The 25,587-nt window shown below is 39.4% G+C and overlaps 1 long non-coding RNA gene across 1 annotated transcript; it reads right to left on the reverse strand.

Annotated features, from left to right (window-relative positions):
* Nucleotides 1-330: 330 nt before the first annotated feature.
* Nucleotides 331-1,083, reverse strand: LOC145006085 (uncharacterized). Its single transcript, XR_013662770.1, has 2 exons — nt 676-1,083; nt 331-536 (listed from the first exon to the last, which is right to left on the reverse strand). It is a non-coding gene; the product is annotated as an uncharacterized LOC145006085 (long non-coding RNA).
* Nucleotides 1,084-25,587: the final 24,504 nt, after the last annotated feature.

The following is a 25,587-nucleotide window of genomic DNA, read 5'->3' on the forward strand; positions in this document are numbered from 1 at the left end:
ATTTCATACTATACAATAAAGAGACGTAACCCAATCCCTAACAACTCAATTATCCACATACATTTCAAATTGCATTTCCATATTAAATTCTCCTTGTGGTCATGTTAAAATTTTTTGATGAACACATAAAGTCAATTTATAATTCTCAATTCACCCCCCCCCACCCCCCCCCCCCCCCCCCCCCCCCCCCCCCCCAAAAAAAAAAAATTAGCATTACAAAGATACATATCTAGGTTAAAAATGAGGGAATCTTCCAATAAAGAAAAATCTGGAAATCATCGATCCTATATGCAGATCAATCCCCCTTGATCAAATCCCTACCCATTTCAATAACAAAAAAAGGATGAATTGATTAAATTAGATGCAAATAAATCTCCAAACTTAAATACTCATATAAGAAATTACAAATATTATAGAGAAATAACAGACGCACTTATTTGAATCAGAAAAAATGCACTTATTTGAATCAGAAAAAACCTAGAAGGTCTAAGGAGAGGAAGGAGAAGAATCTGTTCATCCTATATACGTTATCATCCCTGAATAGAAAACAAATGTAATTAGAAATCTACAATAACAAATATAAATCATTTGAAATCCTACCAATAAGAATATAAAGAGGAGATGGTCGAGTGATTGAAGGAGAGTGAAATGATGAAATGATTGAAGAATACATACCTAATTAGGGTTCGTGTACATCATGAAGAAATAACAGAAACCCTAAATCCACTCCAATATGACATAAATTTGATTTGATATTCCAAACCATCCATTTGATGTGTCATACATACACGATTGCCTCTGAAATCTATCATATAACAGATCTGATATGATCAAATGCAAATCCTTGCTATTAAGGAGAATATTGTTGGTTTTTTATTGATCCATAAAATAAAATAGTGGTGTTCTGGTGGTGTTGGTGAGGAGGATAACCGGTAGTGTTCCGTTGGTCATCGTGAGGAGCGGAGAAAGAAAGGTGGAGATGTGGTTTAGAGAAGACGCAGTGAGCCGGTGAGATGAAAAGAGAAGTGCCCATTTGATTTCACCCAAAAAACGAGTAGAATATACTTAACCATGGAGGGAACAGGGAGCAGGACATTAAAATTAAAATTTTCAATAGATATATGTGCCACTAAATAATGTGATATAGTGGCACAAAACAAAATATGTCACTAAATGCTTGTGCCACTAAATGTAATTTTATTTGTAGTGATAATCCAGATACTCCCAATTTATCGAATCAAACGTCTTTTCATAATCGATGTTGAATATGAAAATATTTTTTTTGTTGCTTGGCCCACGAAAAAATTTCATGCATTATCAATAGACCATCTAAGATGTTCTTGTGTTGAACGTATGGTGATTAAGCGTCATCGACCACCAATCTAATCACAAGCTTTAATCTGATTGCTAAAAACTTGGCCACCACTCTATACATACATCCAGTGAGGCAGATGGAACGATAATCACTCAATGTGAGCGATCCTGAGACTTTCAGAATGAGAGTAATCAAAGATGAGTTGCAGCAAGCTACAAGATATCCAATTGATTTGAAGTTTTTGATGGGTTTCAAGCAATACATCAATCCTATGGTGTACATGCAAACCCTAATAACTTTGGATCTAGTTTGTCTAATGAACATGCAATTGATTATCCAAAGCCATAAACCCTAGATCTAGCATACAATTAATCATATTAACATAAAATAGGGTTTAGATCTAACCTTTGATTGTTATATAGCAATAACAATCAATCCTTGGCTTCAGAAAGCTTAGTGCCTCAAGTGTTCCACCTCTAATGGAGTCATAAACACCACTATGCAACTTGGATGAAGAGGGAAGAGAAGGGAGGCACCAAAAACGACTAGAAACCCTATAAGAAGTGTTATCAAGCTAGGAAAACCCTAATTTGACTGCTTAAGCCCTAAGCAGCCCATGCACTCCTTCTTTAGAAGCCTTGGACGATTTCTAATGGGTTTCCCTATATAATTCGTCCATTCCACCTTCTATGGAGTCCATAAGCCCATCTATGTAATTATCTTATAATTACAAAATAAGTCCCTTAAGTTTAATTAATCTCTTTTAGCCACAAAATTAATTCTTAATTAATTCTTGACAAACATTAATTAAACAATATGATTTCTCATTTAATATATTATTCTTATAATATATTAATAAATCGTAATTAAACCTTTCTCTCTTTAATTCATCCTACATATTGCTATGGTGAAGGCAACCCAAAAGGACCATGCTCATAATCAGGTCAAGTACATACTAAAATAGTTATGGACTTAGACACTAATACAACAGTCTCCCACTTGGATAATTCTAATAACTATTTTGCATAAATTCAGAACCTGATCAGCAATCATAGCTTTCAAAAGCTGCTGTCAACTTTGATCTGACCACATACGCGTGTCCTTTAGATAAGGGATCATATATGACTCCATTCTCAAGATATCGTATAGACACAAGACATGAATATCAATCATTCTCTCTATACTATTACCCGACTTCCTATTATGACAACTGACAACAGACTACAATTGAACAAACCAACTTAGTCCCAGCTTGGCCAAGTGCTTAGGTGTCATCATTAAATCATCTAGGTGCCTATATATATCGCTTTTATCCCACTTTGGGTAAAAGAAATGGATAAAACTCAACTCAAATGCTCGCTTGCATTTACTAATCGAATCATACACAACAATAAGTTTTATAACACCAAGTTACTGGTGCGTTTACTTATTATCAATGTGCAACGGAACAACAAATAACAACTCACATGTCTCGGTTTCAAGAATATACAATGTTATCGACTCACGATCACTCGCGATATAATCCATGAAGTGATTCATGTGAGCGTGGGTTTAATCCAATACTCTAATCTTATCAAACCACTCATGAACTCTACAGCAAACTTGTGATATGTCTAAACTCTTTAGACAATCTACTGACTCTTCATGACAGTCTTCCTTCATACCTACTTCCAAGGCATGACCGACTGTGGAGGTTCGAATAACCCATTTATTCTGGAAGTCAAAACATGCAAACTGAAACACAACAATAATACTTAATCCTAGATGGCCCCAAACTTATGAGAGTAAATAAAACACTTCTATTTAAACACCATATTGATTACTCATTATTCATCATTTACTATTTCAAAAAATCAACTTATTACTCAAATTACAACAATAATTGTCCCATGCACAAAGCATGCGACAATGTTTCCTATGGTCCTTACTTTGTGAAATAGCTCAAATGAAAAACTTTTCCAATTATGCTCATTTTACAATTCCTCATCCTTATCATTAGTGTAAGAATACAAATTTCTTACCACTATTAGAATGTGTTAGATTCTAACATTTTATGCAATGATCCTTTTGTAAAGTCATAGCACAAAAGTCTCCATGACTTGGCCAATGAAATTACTAAGTACTCTATCAGAAATTGTTACAAAACAATTCTATAGACGTGATGTCTCTCACTCAAAGCACATTCCTTTGAACATCCTTTTTGCATAAAATTTTCTAATCTAGACATGAATTCTTAATTTCCAAATCCCAATATGGAAACATTTCCATATTTTCCATACGACAACTCATCCTTAATAGAATCTTATCTATTCACAATAATGTCCATATGGTACATCCAACACTATACTTCCAACTACTCACAAGCGACCAATCCTCAACGAACTTTGGATCATCCTTTGATAGTTGTTTAATTAACCGATTCTAGTCATTTTTCCCTCTTAATGCGCTAGACATTTGGAAAATTTAAGAATGGTCAAATATTATAGCATTTTCAATCATCCTATACCTGAAGCGTATGGGACACGGTGTATAATGTCGTACATAAATATATGATACTTTATCAATCTTTTGCCATAATATTTTTTGTGTCATGTTCTCACAATTCGAATTATGAAGAGGGATTCCATAATCATAATCAAAATTTAAGAACACACTATGTATCCTTTGACTATATTCATAAAAAATTTCTCAATCTAAGCTTTAGATTTTGAAACGAAGTATAATATTCTCTCCCTTAATTATAGCAAAACAACTTTTCGACCCTTGCAACTTTGCAAAGTGAATCGTTGTTTTCTATAATTAATATTGCTAACTTGCAATACTTGCCATAATAATCATACAAACATAACACTTATGCTCCCACTATCATGATGATTATTATCATATAAGCATAACACTTATGCTCCCACTAGCTATGACATGTATTCAGAAAAAAGCTGAACTTCCAGAAAAGAATGCCTATTGAATTCCTGAAGTTCATATTTCTAATACCAGATGCTTCGATAAGCCTTTATCTAATCTTTTTAAACTTATACACATTTGCCTTAGATAGCTCATATGTATGTCTAAACAATTCAGAACTTATATCAATAAGTACCAAATGTTAGACTAATTGCCAAATCTCACAATTCGAACTATGGAAAGGGATGTCGTAACCATAATCGAATTTGAGAATACAATTTTCACAATTGCTATCTTCTTAAAATCTCTCTTAGTGAAAGCATTTCCTCACAGTCATTTTCATAAAGGAGGGAATCTTATGACACTTAGATTTTATGGTGTATGAGTTCCTATCCATGTGAATTTGCCAAAAAAACAAGTTTGCGACAACTCCAAACTCATATGGATTGAACTTTCTTGATTTCTAGGATTATGGTAACACGAGTGCCCGCCATGTTTTCCAAGTAGTTTAGCTACTTATCCTTACATATCAATGTACTTTCCATCGATGCAAGGCGCTTTGTCTTTATGCATTCAAATGAGAACTCATAGAACTCACATACATAATTAACTTAATTGGAATGGCACGGAAACAAAATAATGTCAACACGATAGGTTGTAAACCTCAAGTCGTGTGCTAGTGATGATTGATAAGGTTTATTCTTGATTTGTTCTTGAAACCTTTTTCAAGATCATTAAAACTCCCACTGACCTCTTGACATATACGATTCTCTTGTCAGGAAACTTTCCTACACAAAACAAATATTCAAGAGTTAGTGTAGTTCTTATCAAGACAAAACACTTCACATAATTGGTTCTAGTCGATCTTTGTCTTATCCAAGACATCACAACTTACCAATTTCAAATGTACAAGAACAAGAAACTTTCATATTCTACATTTGATAAGTGTTACAAACCTACTTAAGACTTGTCACTCAAGTCACAATCTTGACTCTAAGACTTGATATTGGAACGAAGTATAATTGACTTCTTAATTTAACCATTTCTAAAATTCTCGATTCCTCTTCTTAGACATGCAATTGCACTAAGACTCACATAGAGGATCAATTGAGACATGTTTCTTAATCATTAAGACCTATCATAAAACACAATAAAAGGTACTCTCCCTTCTTCTTAGAATAGCAAAACTTTTATCTTTTTGCCTACTTGATTATTCTTTATTCATTCTTCCATTCATTGAAACTCTTTCAACCAACTCAGAATTACACTTAATCTTATAAGTATAATCATATTTACTAAACTTTAGTAAATCATGATGAATATCTTTATCACTCTTGTGGTGGACTTTGATCTATGTACAACCTAGTGTACTCGATCTCTCAATCTGTCACATGACACTTTGCCAAAGATTTAGTCTAATTTTCAAATATGAAGTTTCTTATTCATCACACAATGCATGTTGCATGATTCCAAGTTTCTGTCCAATTGAAACTTGGGCGATGAGAAACTCTCCCTATTTCGTAAATTCTCGACATTTCACAAATAACAAAATCAAGAATCACATCCAATTCAACATTGCTAAAATTAGAAATATATAAACATCCATTTTCACATATGTCATTGCAAGGATAAATAAATAAATAAGACAAAATCAAAATTCATTTTATTGCGAAAAAACTTGTCCTTACAATGCAATTCAAATGAAAACTATGCTATTTCAATTTCTAAGCAATCTATTCTAACTCTAAGTAGTAACTTAAAAATCCGATCTTCAAGCAATGCGATCGAAATCCATTTCTTCACGATCAGATTCAGCTTACTTCTTCCTTAAGCTTCCTTTCTTTTCTTCGATTCTGAAAAACATCAAAATGTAATCTTATCACATCATGTATTAAGAACCAAAAATAGGAACTTATAGAGTTAGTTAATGGATTTTTACCTGAAGTGGAGCCATACGTCTTGACTCTCCCATCTCTTAGATCTCTCAGGTAAACATGGCAGCTTCGTCTCCAATGCCCCTTCTCTTGGAAATAAAAGCAAATGGACTCCTTTGGTACATACCAAGGGACAATCTCAGCCTTTTCTAGACTTCCAATGTAGCCAGTGTCCAATAAAGTATGGGAGTTTGATCGACCGATCAAGTTTGCTTGACTAGTGGGCCAAATCATCGCTGATTCAGCAGCAATAAGCAAACAGGTTAAATCAATGAGGGTCACGTCGTGAACCATCATATAGTACTCTCTTACGAACTCACTATACGAATCAAGAAGTGACTGAAGAACCCATTCAACATCCAACATTTCTTAGATATTGGCACCCAACATCCTTAACCTATAAATGTGTGACTTCATCTCTAAGACGTGTGCACACACAGGTTTCCTATCTTCATGTTTATTTGCCAAAAGGGATTGAGTGAGCTTGAAATTTTCAAGCCTTCGAACTTGTGGGTTAGGGAGAATAGTTGGAGGATGTGGAGGAATTGAAGCATGATTTCTTGTTCCTCGATCATATTGTGGAACATCATCTTCATTTCGAAAGCTTGTTCCATGTGATTTGGGAAGACCATGATTGTCATAACTAGACATTTACAAATTGGGAGAAAATTCAATTTAAGTTGATTTGAATCCTTGATGTAACACCCAAATGAAACATCGAGGCTAGGATCCAACACAATACTCTACAACCTAGAAGAGGGATGTTGTAATCTTGTTGCAGAATATTTGGAGGTAGGTAAATGATGATTTACCAATTTCCACCATGAAAAACGAAAATGAAGTTTAAGTTTTAAATAAATTGAAACTCCTAGATCTATTGAGATTCATTGAACTTTTCAATGGCGTGTTTAATCTCGATTATGACCTTCAAGTTTACGACTGGGATGCCGAGGATTACAAACAAGGTGTGAATAACCATATGAATCTACGTAGTGCACACAATGCTACTATCACCCAATCAATGTAACGGTTAGCCGCACACGCTCCATTGATTCTATGACAAACATCGAGCCACCCTTCGCCACTAATGTCAATCCAAAATTAGTGTGCTGGTTAACTACACACGCTCCACTAACGTTTGACAAGGGTACAAGGTGTAATTCCATGGATTAGCATACAATTTCGCATTTTGTCTAAAGTAACTATGATTTGGGAATTTGAAAAAGCATGTAGTTACTTTGTACTTCATTATACTTATAATGGAAGGTTCCATCCTATCCTACCCATTCGGTTAACGATCCTCCACTAGTCAAGAGTGCGGTGGGTAAGAGTGGATACCCATTTATGGAAAGTTTCAGACTTTATACCTCAAAATGATCTGAAATGGAACCATAATCTTGCATCTACTGCTTCCCTTTCAATCCACCACCTTGCTAATCTCTTAACTTTCTTGGAAATGGATTTACAACACCCAAAATGCTCTCTAATTACCCTCAAGGTTTCAAGAACACCCAAGAGAGGTTTAGGGTTTCGTGGTGGTCGTATGAAGATTAGATGGAGGCTATTAACATGGGTGTTATGTTTTATATAGTGGCTTGGCTCTAAAATTAGGGTTTATGGACCATGGGCGTACGTTGGGATTACTTCCTGTACGTTGGGCGTACGACTTAAGCACCCGTGATCCCTTTTCCTTTATACACTGGGAGTACCCCAGCTTACGCTGGGCATATCCACGCACCTTCCACTTTGCATGTATGGTCCCTTTTGGCAGCTTTACCATTAAGGTACCATTAATGTTAATAACTTCAAAGGGCTATAATTCCTTCGTTCCAAGTCCGTTTCCGACAAACTTTATATTCACGAAAAGGTGGCGTGAAGCCCTACGATTCAAGCAACACTCCTCAGTACAAACTTCTCAAATAAAACTCAAAGGCCTTAAAAGACCAAAACTCCCCTAACCTTGGCCTCTAAAATCCATAAACGATTATTTTAGATCAGGGTGTTACAACTCTCCCCAACTTAAACTAGACTTCGTCCTCGAAGTCCACTACGACCAACTCTCCTTCAACCTGCTCCCAACATCCCAACTCGAAGGACCACTTCCATTGACCTTCTATCAGGTCTTTCAGTCACACCAATCCTTGATGATAGATCCTTTAGAGCACCCTACTCATCATCAATCCTAGGAACATAACTTTTCCTAATCACCATTCCTTCAGTTACTCCCCGAGTACCTATACCCACCATTTAAGGGGTTCACCCCTTTAACCTACGCGGTCACGGCCTTCCCAAGGTAATAGAAATCAACCAATATCCCTTCCTTTCTCCGCAACGGACATACCCCTTACTGTATCTGCGTCCCTAGCCACTCCCAGTGCTAGTTACGTAACTGGTATCCACTGAATGCTTTCTCTTACTATATCCTGGAGGTGAAGACCCATCACAACGAATGGATCATATAATAGTTCAAGTAAAAGACTCGCCCCGACAACGGTTAGACTCATACGATATATACACAACAAGGTTAACCCCTTCCCTCTGAGATTATTTAACCCTACTGTGAGAGGCGTAGCACTCCTCGGTAAACTAGCTACCCTACACCAAACTTCTCTTATGATTGATGCCCCTGACTAAAGATTCTGTTGTCTCTTATCTGCCTTCCGGATGAACCGAGACCACCATAGTCCCAACTAATGTGTCATTAAATGGGTTACCAGACTCCTACCGATTACTAAACCCAATCTCAATCGTTCAGTTTCTCCTAGCGACTCCCAAAGGAAACTTCAGCTATCTAAAACTGTTCTATCTTCCTTTCCACTCTAACTCTATATGCTTTGGGATCCTCAATCCCCTAACCTGACCCTGAGGTCTCTACCAGGTCCCACCTACACTGCTACCATCATACGAGACTCGCCCATGGGTCTCACCCAACTATATCTTGGAGCGGCCTCTCCCAAGGTCTCACCTCTCTAGGGCTATGCATGCCAACTCCATAATAAATCTCAACAAACTACCCTTTCCTAATTTCTATCATGCTAATTAGGAGATACAGACCTCGTCCACCCTCCGCTAACTAGGAGATACGGGCCCTCGCCCACACTCCTCTAACTGGCTACTAACGAATGTTGCAGCTGACCCGCAATCTCAACACACTCTCCATGCTGTCTCTACCACTGAATACAATCCGAAAACTTCCCATGCCAGACGTTTACATAATCTTCATCCTGACTCACTTGAGTCCTATTGGCAATCCGTCGACCTGGTTTCCCAAACCATCCATCAACTAACATGAATATACTAACTCCACGTTGGGGAGTTTCTCAAATCCTTAACTCATGCACTCCTCTACCCACACAGCCCCTCAGACCGCTTTCCTTTCCTTCTCGAAGGTTACTAACTCCTCCAAGTTTAACTTGTTACTGCTCCTGAATACTAGGAGGGTTCTCTTCCGCTTTGCTCTTGCTAATTCCTTACAGCTCATTGCTAGTGCTCCAAAACTAACCAATAATGAATCTGAACCACTTTAACAGACTAACAGAATACCTCTCGAGCCTCTCTCACACTTGCTATAGTGATTGCATCTTGAGAACCTACTCAAAAAGGAAACATTCTCGAACTACTACTCTAACATCCAAGGTTTATAGATGGCATATAACTTAATCATAAGCAGAAAGCATAATATTCTGAAATACACTTACTAACATCAATGCAGTACCATCACAATAAAATTATAAACAGGAACTGGGTTGGAATACATACCAACGATCTATTGCGGCTTGATGTTAACTTCCTATGGTACCATGGGCACTGAAGCCCGAACTCCTTCTCCCCACCAAAGTACCTATGTTGAAACCTGAACTTCCCTAACCACTTTGCAGGTGAAATTCGACCTGAAATGACCAGGCTATGGCAACGAAGACACAATTCTTCCTTCGATGTGTATTCTCGGCGGATGTGAACCTTCCATCCGCACCTGCCGCACCGCAACCTGCTGTGAACATCCTCATGTGCCCCTCTATCCCTTGCACACCCTTCACAACCGCCCAGGTCTCTTGCATCAGTCCTGGTAGCATCCGACGGCTCAGATCGTTGAGTCTTACTAAAAGTCCTCTTCCTCTTCCCTAACTGCACATCCAAACTAAAATCTTGCTCCCGTGTTACGCCGAATATCCCATCACCCATCCGCACAGTCGCTGCCTGATCTTGAAACCTAGGGCTTCCAGTAACACACTCAATAATGTCGGGTAATTCCTCGTGTACGGCCCGCGAAACCTCCACCACGATCCAATCATGTAGTGAACTCTCCTGAAAACCAAGTGCGTACCCCATCTCTGACCCATGATGACTCAAGCTAATAACATAATCCTTCTTACCAAGGTATCCCTGTGATCCACAAACATTTGGCCCCTGAGGAGCTCCTAACTGCCCTGCAGTGATCTTGGCCTAAAAGGCCTCGAGGCGGCTATCCCAAAGCTCCCAAATTCCCTTCTTGACTATGCCAAAGATCAAAGGAGTCTGATCCAAGATACCATGCATAACCTCAGCTGATACAAACTATCTCATCTGCTCCTCAAGCTGTCTGGCTCCTAAAACCGAGCCTGATCCCTCACCAATACCCGCACCGCCCACAGGTCTATCTCGCAGCGTCACCATGTTGCAAACATATCATAACATCCATCTGAATATTCCTCACTGACGAGGGATCCCATATGCACTACAAGTTTCCTGGTGTCATCTCGGCCCATCATGAATCGAGTACGGATCCTCTGCTTTCAGTAGTATAGGCCCATAATACCTTCCACATCTAACCGTACTTTACTCAAGAATTGCCTTGACTCCACAAAGTCCATTCCACTACTACTACTACCACTACTTCCAGCACTAATCTCATCCCAAGCTTTCCCTAGGGAAACCTCCAACCCGAACCAAGTCCTCAGCTACTGAAGGTATCTTCGTAATGCCAATTAGCCACTACCTGAATACCACCACATGTGACGAGGCTCAGATAATCCTTTGAGTAAAGGGCTCTTCCCTACAACAGTTGGACTCATACAAGGGTTGCGCAATAGGGCCAAACCCAACACTCTGAGATTATTCAACACTGATCACATGTGACTTGACGTATTCACCTAATGACTAACTCCCATCACTCAGAGTCCCACAAAGCACAGAGCAAGCAGCATTAAGACACAATGGAAAGTCTAACCATATAATTCAATCGAGTTGTTATCCTCTAACAAGAAGTTGTACTAGCATGCAATTCATAAATCTTATACACACATAACAGGCACATAAGGCATCTTCCTAGATCCTTAGTCCTAAACTAGCATGCAATTCTAATACAAATATCATAATATAGCACAATGTTAACTTGTATGGGTATTTTGGGGTACTTACTTGAGCTCGGCTGATTGCACGCATCACACGCCTTGTTCTTTTCAAGTTCCCTTTTTCTCTTTTAAAATTCTTTTACAAATTCTTTTTAGAAAAGGATTTTCCTTTTGAAAATTTCCATACCAAGTCCTTAGTTTGAGTCCAGACACACTCAAGAGTGTACCCGAATCCCTCAAACCAAGGCTTTGATACCAACTTGTAACATCCCAAAAATATAGGCAAAAAATTTTATTTTAATTAAGTTATTACATAAAACCATCAGTATAAAAAAACATTCTTAACAAAATCTCATGTCAAAAACCAAAGCGTCAATAATCAAAACATAATATCATAAGACCATCAGAGTGTAATCCCAAAGATCTCGTGTGCGGTGAACACAGTGTGTGTGTGTGTGTTGCGATCAAGCCGGCTCCTTTCCTTGGAAAACGAAGTACCTGAAAAAAATTGAAAACCGTAAGCACGAAGCTTAGTGAGTTCACCTATCATACCACACATACAATAACATATACTGTCAGGCATAATGGGGTGTCCAACCTACCCTATGCCAGGCATACCAAGGTGCCCGACCTACCCCGCTGAGCATACTGGGGTGCTCAACCTACCCCTTTCGAATATATCAGGGTGTTCGACCTACCCTTTGATCCTAACAACCGAACTTGGGGACTATTCCCCTCTTACTACTACTACCGCATAAAACATATCAAACTAGCACATAAACATCTCAGGTAGCAGTACACCTAGATGAATATCACAAAGACAATCATCTAACATACAAATCCTACTGGTGGGCCGGCATTGTGGCCTTAGACCCACCGCTACTGGAAGGTAACTCACCTTGCACTACTGAACCCTTGCTGATATCCCTCTGGCTACTATCCGATAATTCCCGAACCGCTGCTCCTTCGGCTCCCGGGATATCAATACCCAAACATCACTTAGTCCAATACAATAATTCTTCATAGGGTAGAATGACCATTCTACCCCTCCTAGCCCAACTTGATACATATCTAAGGTCCATTTCCATGATTCACAAGGCTCAATACTAGGTAAGCTTCTCAAGCCCACTAGTGGCCCACTACAATCCCTTAATTGGGACTTTCCTTAAACCCATAACATATTTTTGGCCAATGCCAACTAACTCCTACTGGCCCGCTATGGCCTAGAGGCCCAAAGTCCAAAACACAGCCCAAGCTGGGGCCCAAAAACACAAAGCCTAAACTAGCAAAGTATGTGGGCGTACTCCTATGTATGCTAGGCGTACTGGTTGATGGTTTGTATGTCGTGTGTACATCCTTGTACGCCCAACGTAGGACCATTTTAAGCCACTTTTCCATTAAGTGCTTAATACTCCACTTTAGAGGCTACAAACTCAGATCCTAGTCCTTTTCCACGTCTTTATCCATAAAGTTGCAAACTTGGTGGCTTGCAACCCACCAATTAAGCCCAAACTCAAAAGGTGACAACAAACTTCCATAACAAGGGCTAAATCTCCTGCATGAGCTCATTAGAACCATCAAGATTGAGACTTTATTGCTTATGGGACACTTTTAGCTCTGAGTGGCAACCCCAAGCTTAAAGACAAAGTTGCATCATAAAGGTCCATCCTTTGGACCCAAAAAGGTCCAAAGCTCCATAAACCTAGATCTAAGTATACTTAACCAAATTTTCAGACTTTATATCTCAAAATGATCTGAAATGGAACCATAATCTTGGATCTACTGCTTCCTCTTTGATCCACCACCTTGCTAATCTATTCACTTGCTTGGAAATGGCTTTACAACACCCCAAATTCTCTCTAATGACCCCCAAGGTTTCAAGAACACTCAAGAGAGGTTTAGGGTTTCGTGGTGGCTGTATGAAGATGAGATGGAGGTTATTAACCTGGGTGTTATGTTCTTTATATAGTGGCCCTTAGAATGAGACACGTTGGACTGGACTGAATAATTGGGCCTTAAGGGAAGTCCATGTAGAGATTTGGGACCAATTTGGAAAATTTGGCATATGTTGGGCTTTCAGCCATGGTTGGAATTTCCGACGTTTGGATTGGGCCTTGGTCTTGAATCAAGCCAAGTTAGGGGTAGCGTAGTCTTCTACCCCGAAGCATGGACTTATGTCTATAACTCGGAACCCAATCACTAATGAGGTGTTATTTGATATTGACAGATCGGGAATCTGCCATCAAGCAGGTATGGTTTTGTCAGCAGGACTTCAACAGTGTGTGGTGAGTCCTCTTCTAGTAGGAATGGGTCTAAGGCTACAATTTCGGCGCGTTTAAGTAGTTATAGTATGTATGGGTAAGCCCGATGACGGGGTTAGCCCGATGTAGTTTACATGTTTCCAGACTGCGGTCCGATATCGGGGCGGTCCCAAGAAGTAGTTAAGTAATCATAATTCTTTGTGATTCATGTAGGTTATATGATATATGCTATGTGTTCCGGACTTCGGTCCGATGCCGGGGCAAGCCCGATGTATGTAGTTATTGTTGGATAAGGTGTCTAAGTCCATAACTATTTCTGGTATGTACTTGACCCGACCCGGCATGGTCCATTTGGGTTGCATGGCACCATGCAATTGGATAGACTAAATGAGAGAAATAACACTTGGAGATTATTAATATATTATAAGTTCTAATATATTAATAATATTATTTGATTAGTTTGATCAAGAATTAATTTAGAATTAATTAAGTGATCAAAAGATAACTAATTAAATATATGGGTTGATTAAGTAAATCATCCATATCTTGTATAGTGGGCTAAAAGGCACCATGGATCATCAAGTTGGGTTCCACCCATAGGATGCTCCATGGATGCTCCATGGGAGTTACAAACCCATGGGTCATGGAAATGAAGAGTCATGACACATTAGGGTTTAACCCTAGATGTGTCAACACTATATAAGTAATATGATCTCCTCCCAAATCGGTTACACTAAGAGATAGAGGGCTTGGCCGATTTTTGTGAAGTGAGTATTCTCTCATAAGTTCTTCCAAGAGCATTTGGTGTTGTGTGAAGCATTTGAGGCATCACACTTGGGGTGCTAGGCTCACAAGGTTTCAAGGAACACAAGCAACAACAAGGTAAGTTATTCTATCTATACTTTATGTAAAATTGTTCCCCATGTATGCTAGATAGGAATATAACCTTGGAAATCAACTTTGCATGACAAATTAGACAAACATAGATCCAAGGTTATTAGGGTTGCATGTACACTTAGGAAGTGTTAGAATGCTCAAAACCCATCAGTGGTATCAGAGCCTAGGCTTGTTTGTTCTTATTTGTGCTTAAAAGTTGAAAACAAAATCGAAAATTTGCTGTCTGCGAACGGACTCGACGAGTCTATAGGGGGGACTCGTCGAGTCCATGTGTATCTTCAACCAACTCGACGAGTCATGTTCTTGCACTCGGCGAGTTGGGTCGAATGAGTGCAGAATTTCGATTCAGTTGCTGGAAAATGAATTAGAAACATTACCCTAAACTGTTTTAGTAAATGTAAACTTGTTTTTGGTGGTGTAATGTCTTGCTAATTCATTTACAACAACTAGTTATCAAAATTACAAAGTTTTATGAAATTTTTTGATTGTGTTCATATTCATGTTCTTGTCCTTATGATGTTTTAGATGATCATAGGAATTATTTGTAACCTATTTGGTAGTTTAATTCTTGATCATAATGTGTTTTAATGGAGTCCATAACTTATCCTTAAGTTATGGAAAACCAAGAGTCACACTTGAGTTAAAACCATTAAGAAAACACAAGAGTTATAAAAATGAAGAGTCTTCATTTTATTACTCTATTAAACTCATAAGTTACAAGAAATGAAAAGTTTTGAAAGTTACAAAACTTGCCCTCAAGTTTTGGAACAAGTAAAGTTAAGTTAAAACTTTAGTTCCAACCCCTAGAATTTTAAAAGTTAAAATTCAACCCTTATACTTATATTATGATGATTTAATAATTATATATATATGTATAAGAACAAGTCGTCTTACCGCTAGTACGCCTCATTCACGAAGCCGGTCTATAAGGTGGGTATAAGGTTGTTGCCTATAAAATGGTGACTTAATGGGTGTATATTCTCACCCACCGCTTGCTTGATTGGTGGAGGGTCGTTAGCCGAACGGGTAAGACAAGGACTTAGAAATTCTCATTCAAAGTATGATGAATATATAAAGTAACTAAATGTTTATTAAATTCCCAATCTTAGTTACTTTAGGGAAAATGTGAATAAGGTGCTAATCCATGAAATTACACTTTACACTTTGTCTGAGTCGTTGGTGGAGCGTGTGTGGTTAACCGGCACACTAACTTGGACTTAACAAGGTAGGTAAAGGGTGACTTAAAAGTTTATTATAGTATCGGTGGAGCGTGTGTGGTTTACCGGCACATCGATTGAGTGATAAACTTTAAGGGTACCAAGTGACTTGCATGGTTACTTCACACCTCGTTTTGTGATCCTCGGTATCCCAGTCACAAAACTTGGAGGGCACTCTTGAGATTGAAACATGCCTTCGAAAAGTTCATTGGATCTCAAAGAATCTAGGAATTTCTAAAACCAATAAAAACTAAATATCTAATATTTCGGTTTTCGTGGTGGAAATTGGTGAATCGTCATTCACCTACCTTTCAAATATGGTATAGCTTAGATTACGGCATACCTCTTCTAAGTTATATTATATTGTGATTGGATCCTAGCCTTAATATTACATTTGGGTGTTTTATTAAGGACTCCCTTAAATCTATACTAAACTTGTTCTTCTTTTTCAGATGTCTTCAAATAATGCTTCTGGCTCGAATCCTAATGGCTCCTTTACTCTTATGAGTTGGTGTGGGAAAGTCACCTTTGATGGATCCAACTTCAATAAGTGGATCAGAAACATCAGGATGATTATCCGCTACGAGGACAAAGAATATGTCCTTGACAAGGAGCTTAAGGAAATTGACGAGTCCACTTCAACTCCCCAGGAGATCGCTGACTTTCATACTCATGAAAGAGATGCAACCAAGGTGGCTTGCATCATGTTAGCCACCATGACAGCTGAACTCCAAAAGTCTTATGAAGACTTCTACCCTTATGAAATGCACCAAGATTTGATGGAAAGATACCATCAAAGTGCACGACAAGAGAGGTACGAAGTCATCTGCTCCATGATAACAACCATGATGAAGGACGGAGAGTCCGTCACGGGCCACATGCAGAAAATGCAAAGGTATGTGGATCGGTTGCTGAAGCTCAATGTGAACTTCCCTGAGGAGCTTGCAATAGATATCATTTTGCACTCCTTACCATCGTGCTATGATCAATTCCGCATGACATATCACATGAACAAGGAAGAGGTCACCCTCAGCAAACTTCAGGGACTTCTCAAGACCGCAAAAACAGGTCTTAAGGGGAAATCGGTTGCTATCACTCCTACTCCAGACTAAACTTCTGTCTTGGCAATCGGGCAAAGTCGAGGGAGGAAGAGAAAGAGATCTTCAAAGGGTACCAAGGCTCGGACCCTTGATGGCTCTTCTTCAAGTGGAACCAAGAAAGGTTTCATTACTCCTTCTTCTGACCCAAAAGAGGCTGAATGCTTCTATTGCCATGAAAAAGCTCATTGGAAGCGGAACTGCCCAAAGTACCAGCAAGATGTGAAGGATGGGAAAGTCAAACCCAACCATGCAGGTATTTACACTATCATTTCTAATAACTCACCCCATTCGAAATCTTGGGTCCTTGATACAGGTTGCGATATTCATATTTGTTGTGACTTGCAGGGACTAGGAAGAAGTGAGAATGTGGAGCAAGGAAGAATAAACTTAATCATGGGGAATAGGAAAGTTACACCTGTCACCAAGATTGGAGTTTATACTTTATCGCTAAGTAGTGGGTTAAATTTAGATTTGAATAAATGTTGTTATTCGCCAGAAATGGCAAGAAATATTATTTCCTTTCATGCATTGTACAAACAAGGTTTCACCTTTTCGTTTGATAATGAAGTTGGTTCGATTAATGCTTTCTTTTATAATGTACTTTATTTTAAAGCATTACCTTGTGATGGTGTGTATGAAGCTGTATCTATTGTAGATAACTTAGGAAATAATGTTTTGTGTATTGATTCTAATAATAATAACTTGGATAAAGCATCATTATGGCATTGTCGTCTTGGACATATAAGCAAGAAACGCATAGGCCAACTCCAAAAGGATGGAGTCTTGGAGTCGTTTGACCTAAAGTCAAATGATAGTTGCGAATCATGCTTACTTGGAAAAATGACAAAGTCACCCTTCACAGGCTCATGTGAAAGGGGTGAAGGTTTGTTGGACCTTATACACACGGATGTGTGTGGACCATTCAAACATGCCACAAGAGATGCTAATCGTTATTATTTGACTTTTACCGATGATTACAGTAGATATGGATATGTCTACCTAATCAAGCATAAGTCAGAGACTTTCGAGAAGTTTAAGGAATTTAAACAGGAAGTCGAGAATCAATTGGGCAGGAACATTAAGATGCTTCGATCCGATCGAGGTGGTGAGTATCTTAGTTCAGAGTTCCTCGACTATCTAAAGGAATGTGGGATTGTCACACAATTGACACCTCCCAGGACACCGCAGTTGAATGGTGTGGCTGAGAGGCGTAATCGAACCTTGTTGGACATGGTTCGTTCCATGATGAGTCGAGCTTCACTACCAATCTCATTCTGGGGGGTATGCCTTAGAGACTGCCGCCCATATCCTTAATCTAGTCCCTACAAAGAAAGTTGCCAAAACTCCTCACGAGATGTGGACTGGTAAAGTACCTAAACTAGACCACATCAAGATTTGGGGATGCGAGAATTTCGTGAGACGCGAGACTCATGATAAGCTCGAACCCCGAAGCGAGAGGTGTATTTTCATCGGCTACCCACAGCAATCCTTTGGTTACCTCTTCTACAGACCTAGTGACAATGTGGTTTTTGTAGCAAGAAGAGGAGTCTTTCGAGAAAGAGAGTTTATAAGCCAAGGAGACAGTGGGAGGCAAGTTGATCTTGAAGAAATTCAAGAGTCGAGTGGTGAAGGAACTTCAAACTCTAGCCCTCAACTTGAGGAGGAAACTCCTATTGAGCCAATTGACGAATCTGTACCTCTGAGGCGTTCCACGAGAGTTAGGAGTGCACCTGAGCATTACTATGGATTCCATATTACTGCAGAAGGTGAGACACTTATTAGTGATGAGACACTAGTAAGTCAAGATGACCCTAACAGCTACGAGGAAGCCATGGCGGGCCCCGAGTCTGCTAAATGGAAAGAGGCTATGGATAGCGAGATACAATCCATGTATGACAATCAAGTTTGGAACTTGGTTGAGAATGTACCAGGTCGAAAGACTGTAGGGTGCAAATGGGTCTTCAAGAAGAAGACCGACATGGATGGTAAAGTACACACTTATAAGGCTAGACTGGTTGCAAAGGGCTTCTCTCAAATTCCTGGAGTGGATTATGATGAGACCTTTTCTCCGGTAGCCAAGATTAAGTCTATTCGGGTTCTGTTAGCCATAGCCGCATTTCATGACTATGAAATTTGGCAAATGGATGTCAAAACCGCTTTCCTTAATGGAAAGTTGGCTGAAGATGTTTACATGAGTCAGCCAGAGGGTTTTGTCAGTAACGAGTACCCTAATAGAGTGTGTAAGCTTGAGAAATCCATTTATGGATTAAAGCAAGCACCTCGCAGATGGAATCTTTGCTTTGATGAAAAGGTCAAGGAATTTGGCTTTTCTAGGAGTGAAGATGAATCTTGTGTATATGTCAAGGCTAGTGGGAGTATAGTTAGCTTTTTGGTATTGTATGTGGATGACATACTACTCATAGGAAACGACATTCCAACCTTGCAGGAAGTAAAGTCCTGGCTTGGAAAGTGTTTCGCTATGAAGGACCTTGGTGAAGCTGCCTATATTCTGGGGATAAGGATTTTGAGAGATCGGAGTAAAAGACTAATTGGACTTAGTCAAAGTACCTACTTGGAGAAGATTCTGAAGAGATTCAGAATGCAAGACTCCAAGAAAGGAGAGTTACCCATCCAGAGTAGCGCCAAGTTGAGTAAGACACAAAGCCCTAGCACTGAGGCTGAGATAGCAGAAATGAGTCGAATACCTTATGCTTCGGCTGTAGGCTCGATCATGTATGCTATGACGTGTACTTGACCTGATGTAGCCTTTGCCTTGAGCATGGTTAGCAGGTTTCAGGGGAACCCTGGCAAGGCACACTGGATTGCGGTAAAGAATATTCTCAAGTACCTACGAAGGACTAAGGACTGGGTCCTTACCCTCGGTGGGAGTGATGACTTGAGAGTTATAGGGTATAGTGATGCTAGCTTCCAGACTGATAGGGATAACTTCCGCTCTCAGTCGGGCTGGGTCTTTACCCTAAATGGAGGAGCAATTTCTTGGAAGAGTTCCAAGCAAGAGACAGTGGCAGATTCTACTTGTGAATCAGAATATATTGCAGCTAGCGAAGCGGCAAAGGAGGCGTTATGGCTGAGGAACTTCATTGGAGACCTTGGAGTTGTACCAGCTATTAAAGAGCCAATGGAAATTTTCTGTGATAGTGAAAGTGCTGTTGCCTTAGCCAAGGAACCAAGGGATCACGGGAGATCCAGACACATCGACAGAAAATACCATTTCATCAGACATCGGATCGAAGAAGGACTCCTCGTGGCAAAGAGGGTATCATCAGATGAGAATCCGGCAGATCCCCTCACGAAGGGACTGACTCGGGTTAAGCATCTCCAGCATGCTCGGAGCATAGGGCTGAAGGATGATATTAGATTTAGTAGTTAGATATTCTCGAAATTTGTAAAGTGTAATTGACATTTGATGATGAATAAAAGTGTTTTATTTATGAGTAAAGTGTTGCTATCTCTTGTCGATCGTTTACTATATTTCTTTTGCATGTTTTGACTTCCAGAATAATTTTGTTTGGTATAACATATTATTCAAACCTCCACAGTCGGTCATATGTTGGAAGTAGGTATGAATCAAGACTGTCATGTTTGATTGTAGAGGTCTGGGACAAGGCTACAACAATCATGAGTGCTCATAAGTTCTGAGCATTGGACTCAACCCACGCTCACTGGAATCACTTCATGGAATTCTATCTCGAGTGATCGTGAGACGGTAATATCATATAAGTCTTTAAACCTAGAGATATGATTTGTTACTTACAAGTTGGTTATGCATTGATTGTACGAAAAAACGCATTGGTAACTCGATGTTATAAAATCGTGCTCTTATGTGTAATTCAATGAGTAGTAGAACAAACATATGAGTCGAAGTTTATCTGTTCCTTCTTGGATTAGAAGCTGATATCTGGGCCCCTCGATGATTTTGTTTTGACCTATGTACCGGGCCCGGTCAGAACTAAATTGATGTGTTCAATGAAGTTCTTTGTCAAACAAATCGGAAATCGGGAAACAAATGTTGGACAATAAGTAAGACATTGTTCCATGTATTTGTCCGACTGATATCTAGAACAGAGGATTATATGATCACTTATCTTAAATGGCGTACCATCATCTTCTCAAGTTTCGAGAAACCTTGTAAAGAGCTACGATTGCCGATCGGTTCCTGAAGTCATACTTGCAGTAATAGTTACTAGACTTATCCAAGTGGGAGACTGTTGGATAAGGTGTCTAAGTCCATAACTATTTCTGGTATGTACTTGACCCGACCCGGCATGGTCCATTTGGGTTGCATGGCACCATGCAATTGGATAGACTAAATGAGAGAAATAACACTTGGAGATTATTAATATATTATAAGTTCTAATATATTAATAATATTATTTGATTAGTTTGATCAAGAATTAATTTAGAATTAATTAAGTGATCAAAAGATAACTAATTAAATATATGGGTTGATTAAGTAAATCATCCATATCTTGTATAGTGGGCTAAAAGGCTCCATGGATCATCAAGTTGGGTTCCACCCATAGGATGCTCCATGGATGCTCCATGGGAGTTACAAACCCATGGGTCATGGAAATGAAGAGTCATGACACATTAGGGTTTAACCCTAGATGTGTCAACACTATATAAGTAATATGATCTCCTCCCAAATCGGTTACACTAAGAGATAGAGGGCTTGGCCGATTTTTGTGAAGTGAGTATTCTCTCATAAGTTCTTCCAAGAGCATTTGGTGTTGTGTGAAGCATTTGAGGCATCACACTTGGGGTGCTAGGCTCACAAGGTTTCAAGGAACACAAGCAACAACAAGGTAAGTTATTCTATCTATACTTTATGTAAAATTGTTCCCCATGTATGCTAGATTGGAATATAACCTTGGAAATCAACTTTGCATGACAAATTAGACAAACATAGATCCAAGGTTATTAGGGTTGCATGTACACTTAGGAAGTGTTAGAATGCTCAAAACCCATCAGTTATATGTTATATGTTATGTGTTCTGGGGTAAGCCCGATGTCAGGGTATGCCCGATGTATGTTAGCTGTTATGCCATGTATTATGTGTGTCGGGGCAAGCCTGATGTATGCTAGTTTATATGTTATATGATATATGTTCCGGGATTTGGTCCGATGTCGGGTGCAATCCCGATGCAGATCCTGTGATTATGTTATGATATATGTTATGTTGTGTATGTACCGGGGTTAGCCCAATCCCGAGGCAAGCCTGATACCGGATTGAGCCCGATGCCTGATGCTAAATAAGTAGTTGGGCTTTAGGGTAAGGCCCATAGGAAGGATTAGGCCTAATTTTGAAAATTGGGCCATAGATGGGCTATAGTTTGGGCCTATATGGTTGTATGATATTGGCCCCTTAGAATGAGACACATTGGATTGGATTAAACAATTGGACCTTAAGGGAAGTCCATGTAGAGGTTTGGGCCTAAATGGACTAGAATATTTAGTTGGGCTTTAGGGTAAGGCCCATATGAAGGATTGGGCCCAATTTGGAAAATTGGGCCATAGATGAGCCATAGTTTTGACCTAGATGGTTGTATGATATTAGGCCCCTAAAATGAGACACGTTGGACTGTACTGAACAATTGGGCCTTAAGGGAAGTCCATGAAGAGGTTTGGGCTCAATTTGGAAAATTGGGCCATATGTTGGGCTTTAAGACATGGTTGGACTTTCGGGCCTTTAGATTGGGCCTTGGGCTTTAATCAAGCCAATTTGGGGGTAGAGTAGTCTTTTACCCCCAAGCATGGACTTATGACTATAAGTTGGAACCCAATCATTAATTGGGTGTTATTTGATATTGACAGATCGGGAATCTGCCATCCAGCAACTATGATTTTGTCAGCAGGACTTCAGCATTGTGAGGTGAATCCTCTTCCAGTAGGAATGAGTCTAAGGACACAATATCGATCCGTTTAAGTAGTTATAGTATTCCGGGGTAAGCCCGATGTCGGGGTTAGCCTGATGCAGTTTATATGTTTCCGTACTTTGGTCCGATGTCGGGGCGGTCCTGAGAAGTAGTTTAGTATGCATAATATCTTTGTGATTCATGTAGGTTATATGATATATGCTATGTGTTCTGGGCTTCGGTCCAATGTCGGGGCAAGCCCGATGTATGTAGTTACATGTTAAGTGTTATGTGTTCTAGGGTAAGCCCGATGTCGGAGCAAGCGCGATGTATATTAGCTATTATGCCATGTATTATGTGTGTCGGGGCAAGCCCAACATATGCCAGTCTCTATGTTATATGTTATATGTTCCGGGCTTCAGTCCGATGCCGGGGCAAGCTCGATTCCTGATGCGTTCGGATGCTCGGGTGAGCCCGATGTCGGATAGGAGTCCGATGTCGGGTAAGCCAATGTAGGAATTTGTCCCGATGCAGTTGGGAGTAGTCCTAGAATTATATTTATGTTATATGTTTATGTTATATGCATTATAGATATGTTTATAGGTGTATCAGATTACGGTCCGATGATGGGCATGGGCCCGATGCAGTGGGCCAGGCCCAAGTTATGTGATTATGTGTACGGTATGTGGTAGTTTGGGGTGACTCACTAAGCTTCGTGATTACAGTTTTTAGTTTTGGTTTCATGTACTCAGTTTTCAAAAGAGGAGCTCGGGAAGATTGCGGTGCACATACCATTTGTTTAGCCTGTGATGTTTATACTCTGATATATTTTGAAATATGACTTTGACACATGACTTATGATTTTTTATATATGATGAGGATATTTATGGTTTTACTAATGGTTTAAAATGAAATTTTCAAACTGTATTTTTGGGATGTTACACAGGTGGTGTCCATGAGACCGGAAAATCATAAGAGAGCGAGTGATTGGGCAAGTGTCCAAGTTTTTTTCCTGATAGTCGACGAATTATGACTTTCAAGGGGCAGATTTGGGTGCCCTACATAGGCAGAGCTCGCTGAATTTTGATGGAGGAGGCGCATAGATCGAGATTCTCGATCCACCCACAAGCCACTAAGATGTATTTGGACCTGAAGAGAGATTATTGATGGCCCCATATGAAGAGGTATGTGACTTGGGTAGTTGAGAAGTGTTTGACCCGTCGTCAGGTTAAGGCTGAGCACAAACATCCTCATGGTCCATTGTAGCCTTTGGAGATTCCCCCGTGGATGTAGGAAGAGATTTCCGTGGACTTTATCACCAAGTTCCCGAGGATTTCCCGTGGAGTTGAAACAATTTGGGTGATTGTAGACCCGCTGATGAAGAGCGCTCACTTCCTCGCCATTAACGAGAGCTCTTCTGTAGAGAGAATGGCCAAGATTTATGTGACGAAAGTGGTAGCTCAGCATGGAGTGCTGACCTCGATAATGTCAGATCGAGACATGCATTTCACTTCCAGATTCTGGAAGAAATTTCATGAGGAGTTGGGTACCCGGTTACATTTCAGTACCACGTACCATCCGCAGACAAACGAATAGAACGTGCGGATGATTTAGACACTTGAAAACATGTTGCGAGCATGTGTCATGGATTTGGGGGGAAGTTGGGATACTTATTTACCTTTGGTTGAGTTTTCTTACAACAACAACTATCATTCGAGTATTGGTATGCCTCCTTTCAAGCTTCTTTATAGGAGAAAGTGTCGGACTCCGATTTGCTAGGGAGAGGTGGGTCAGTGAGTGATGGGTGGCACTGAGATTAGGGGTGTGCAAAAAAACCGCAAAACCGAAAAACCGAGCCGAACCGGCCGATCTGAAACCGAAAAAAACCGAAACATAAAAAAACCGAAACCGAAAAAACCGGATATCAACGGGTCGGTTTTGGTTTGGATACTTAGGTATCCGCGGATAACCGAACCGAACCGCTTGATATATATATATATATATATATATATATATATATATATATACATATATATATACATATATATATATACATATATATACATATATATATATATACACATATATATATATATATATATATATATATATATATATATATATATATATATATATATATATATATATATATAATATTCATTTTCATTGAACTTTTAGCCATATTCCAAACAAAAATCATGATCGGCTATTTCAATTTTACACTTCTAAGTTATGTTTTCTTCTATTTTTAATTTTATATTTATTATACCAATTATATTGTATATTATTTGACATTTATTATGTTTTTATAATACTTTGGACTTAGTAATTTTTAGAAAGAAATCGTTGGAATGAAGTTTGTAATTTTAATTGTATTTGAATTTTTACATTTAGCGGGTACCCGTGAACCGAACCGTGGTTACCCGCCTTTATACGGTTCGGTTCGGTTCGGTTTTTTTGCTAATTCGGTTCGGTTTCGGTTAGTGCACATGAAGTACCCGCCCCGTGATGACGGTTCACAATTTTATTACTATCCGAACCGAACCGCCCCGTTAACACCCCTAACTGAGATAGTGCTAAAGATGACTGAGCAAATACACTAGGTCAGATAGAGGTTACTGACGGCCCAAAGTCGCCAAAAGAGTTATGCAGATAGGCGACGATCCAAGCTAGAGTTCTAGGTCGGAGATATTGTACTCATGAAGGTCTCCCCTTGGAAAAGGGTATTCCGATTCAGGAAACAGGGCAAGCTTGGG

Source organism: Lactuca saligna, chromosome 7 (genome assembly GCF_052625555.1).
Source record: "Lactuca saligna cultivar CGN05327 chromosome 7, ASM5262555v1, whole genome shotgun sequence".
Classification (NCBI taxonomy): domain Eukaryota; kingdom Viridiplantae; phylum Streptophyta; class Magnoliopsida; order Asterales; family Asteraceae; genus Lactuca; species Lactuca saligna.